Source organism: Lygodium microphyllum, chromosome 1, assembly GCF_053477565.2.
Source record: "Lygodium microphyllum isolate KBCC chromosome 1, Lygodium_microphyllum_v1.1.10, whole genome shotgun sequence".
NCBI classification, from domain to species: domain Eukaryota; kingdom Viridiplantae; phylum Streptophyta; class Polypodiopsida; order Schizaeales; family Lygodiaceae; genus Lygodium; species Lygodium microphyllum.
This window is the reverse complement of record NC_141135.1, coordinates 107,082,224-107,086,095: the sequence shown is the minus strand read 5'-3', so window position 1 is coordinate 107,086,095 and position 3,872 is coordinate 107,082,224. Positions and strand designations below refer to the sequence as shown.

Here is a 3,872-nt window from a genome sequence, read left to right as displayed (position 1 = left end):
TCTTTTTTATTTTATCATTTTCATGATTTTTTATTATAATCATTTTTATTTAGGTTTCTTATATATATTTACCTTTCATTATGTATATCTTCTTTAAATTTTGGGATACAAATGGCGAGGTATATTATCCATAGCTTATGGTGGAAGATCAATGTATCTTTTCAAAGAATAGCACAACGCAAGTATATATACCATTCACTTATTAATATAGTTTGATATTTGAAATTCTAAGTTTCAGATATTGACTTCAATTTCTTACTTGTATTAGTTGGAATCACAAAATGATGGCCAACCCCTTGTTTCGATTTCTACTTCCAACAAACATAAAGAAGATAATGAAATGATTGGTATAATTTAATTTATAGTATTTTTTCATTTGATTTTCTCTAATACTTAACCTATATTTTAGGACTATTTGAACTCTAATCATACTTTTATGAAGCTTCTACAAGGAATTCCAAGTATGCGAGGATTTTCTTTATATATATATTCTTGATTTTGTGTACATATACATGAAAATATATTTCATTTTTGAATTTTATTTTTCTTGCATTGAAGGGGTCCTATAGTAATGAACACTCTCTTCCTCAAAATACATTTGAAGATCTTGAGAAGGTTGAAATTGCATGAAAAAGTATTCATGTATGAAAGGTATGCTTAGCCATACCTTAATCATTTGTTCTAATAGATATAATTAATAAATTATATCTAATTACAAACTTGTTATGATAAGATTTGCAAGAAAATGAAGCAGAGCAAGCAACACCAAAAGGAGAGTAAGGAGAAAAGAATAAACAATCTAAGGTACTTCTTTGCATTTTTAAAAGTAAATGTGATATGATTTTATTTTTTTAACTTTACTCTCTTATCTATAGTATAGGCTCTTAACCATATTGATCCATTAAAAAATGTGGATTCTCCTAATGTAAAATTGTCTTCAAGAACTTCATAAATAACTCAATGTTATTGCATATTAAAATTATGAAGTAGCTAGTTAATTTATGATGCAGTAGCATACTAATTGATATTGTCTACTTTTAATGTAGATTGTTAATACCTTCGAAGAGCAAGACAGTTTTTCAAGATTATGCAATGAAAAAACATTGCTAGCCATGAGAAAGCCTATTGTGATTACTTTATAGCATTAGGGGAGTTTTGAGGTCTCGAAAATGCCTTTTGGGATGTGGAGAGAGAGTGCTCTAGACCAATAAGAGCAAAGCCTCCGTAACGGAACTTCTATTAAAAAAAATTAAAAAATCATTTTACAAAAATATATAAATATAATAATATTATGAATTTGTATTTATATTATCTATTTTTAGTCTCTTATATTCGTGATTATGACATCTTTTGCATTAATGGCATAGAGTCTCAACTACTTTTATTTAATGATGTATCTAGATTAATGATAATGACTGATGTAATCGAAATTCAAATTAGTGAAAAGCATGGCACTCAGTTTTTTTCCTCATTTCTTTTATTCCTCTATTGTTTTTTCCTCCGTTATGGTAGCCTAGTCCTGTGTGTGTGTGTGTATGTGTGTGTGTGTGTGTGTGTGTGTGTGTGTGTGTGTGCATGTCTCTCTCTCTTCTACCATGGATACAGAAATTCGACCTTCAACAAGGCATCCAAGCTCCCAAATCACATCCATATCAGTGTTTAACTCATTCCAAACTGATGGAAGATGGATTCCTACTATCATTAGCAAAGGTAGTTAGATCACCATGCAACAAGCAAAACGTGGAAAAAGGCAAAGACATGAGAGCCCGTTTATCTCTGCTTGGAAGGGTAGAATCTGAGATTTTAAGCTTGGAGCAAATAAGAATAGCATCAAAGATGTACTAGTGCGACATGTGTTCATGCATAGAGAGTTGTGTTTGAAACTTGGATCTTCAAAGCTTCCAATGCATAGACCAAATTGTAAGAATTTGATTCTTAAAGTTTTGCCTTTCTTAAACATGGTTTAGGTTTTTTCATTATAATATTTTTTTGTCTTGTAGATGTCTATCCCTCTAATCTTGAGGAGTGGCAACCAGTGGAGTCTATTATTGATGTTATTGATGTTATACATGGTTCAATTGGAGAAGAAATGTATAGAGGCAGAAAGAAGACAGAGCTTGGAGAAAATGGAATATTCTTTTATGACCATTCTTATGCTATTCCTATGCAGCGTTGCCAATGGGGATCAATAAACCTCCTTCCTTTGCCAGATTTTTCAAGCTTTGAGTGGCCTTTGCCAAGTCCAGCTACTAGTGAGGGCTATAGATATAAGATATTTTCTGAGATCCAGAAAGCACTAAAATCTTATATCTCAAGTAGGCTAAGCAAAGTTACTTTGTTTATGCCTATTAATATATTTATTGATTTCTTCTCTAATATGGAGATAAGAATAACAAAAACCATGCTTTCAGTGAAGAGACTAACATATGATCATATCATACAATTTGTTGATGAAGGATGGGATATAAGGACAGAAGGAAAAATTATATGTAAGATAGATCAAGACTCTATAGCTTGTAAATATATGATTGCTGCTCAAAATTTTATCCTTAGCTTTTACTATAGTCGATGGCATTTTGTTGGTAGTAGTCTAGTTGCTTTAGACTAGAATCTTAATGATTTCAGCAAAGATCCTATAGTGGAACTTGATATTTGGTTCAACGAGGATATTATTGCAATCTTAAAGATCAGAAAATCATGTACGCTACATCAAGTGAGGATGGATTTAAAAAATGAAGACATTGAACTACCATGCTCCTTTGTATTCCAACTTGACAAGAAATGAGTAAGTTTTCACATCATATTATATCTACTTAGATGTATATTAAGATCTCACTTCCTAACTAACAAACATTTGTAATTTATTTTTTGCAGATATCGAAAAGGAGAGAAAATAATATACACTGCAAGGACATTCAAGAAAAGATATCTTTACTATCAATATAAAATATATGTACAAATTTTGTAGCAGATGTCTATTTGCCATCTCTATGAGATATACAAGGGCTGAAGGGCAAATTTCTATATATGAAGGCTTACAAGGCGATATGGCAAAGCTATTTCTTTTTTGGAGAACTATCCTTTCTAGGAGTCCTTTTGTCTTTCTTTGATGTCTTAAGTATAGAAGGTGTGGGTAAAGGTGTTGAAGTTGTGGCTTCACCTTCCGTGGTTATAGGCACCGCATCTTCTTCATGGTTCAAATCCCCACCAATCTCTATTGTTGGTTGTATACAATTGACCATTATATGCTTCAAGAGCTTTGCTCTGACGTACCAAACATGCTCGGATGCATAGCAATCCTTCGAAAACTATCACACATTTATAGAAAAAAGAGTTTTAGTTCATTATTGTTCTTACAATAGACTATATTTTTATCATCAATGGATTATTTGCAATGGATATCTATCTTAAAGTTTAGCATCTTTCATATTACCTCTACATGTTTATCATCATTAAGATAAACAAAGTTAACCATTCTTCTAGCATTTGCAATCACCCTCCAGCCACAAGAATGGCTATCATCCTGATGAGGACACTGCAACCACCGACACAAAGTAAAACTATAAAATTTACGGATGGTAGTTCATAGAATAAACTTATGTTTCAATTATTTTAATCAATAACTTACCGCAACTTGTCTATATTGCATTGTTGTAAGCAAATCGGACGGCATAGGGGACCTTTTCTCTAGCTCTTCAATTAATCTTTTTGCACCTCTATATATAAAATATATTGAAATTTAGAGTACTTAAAAAAAAAAAGAATTGAAATATCAAGGAGCCCTTGGATAATATAACTTACAATTTAGCATTTCCATGGCTTTCTTTCATAGAGTTGATTAAAAAACATTGCTTATCCACACAGTCTATTGC

General features: G+C 31.5%; 1 long non-coding RNA gene across 1 annotated transcript; it reads right to left on the bottom strand.

The window, feature by feature from the left end:
• Positions 1-3,137: 3,137 nt before the first annotated feature.
• Positions 3,138-3,507, bottom strand: LOC148041508 (uncharacterized). Its single transcript, XR_015692443.1, has 2 exons — positions 3,434-3,507; positions 3,138-3,308 (listed from the first exon to the last, which is right to left on the bottom strand). It is a non-coding gene; the product is annotated as an uncharacterized LOC148041508 (long non-coding RNA).
• Positions 3,508-3,872: the final 365 nt, after the last annotated feature.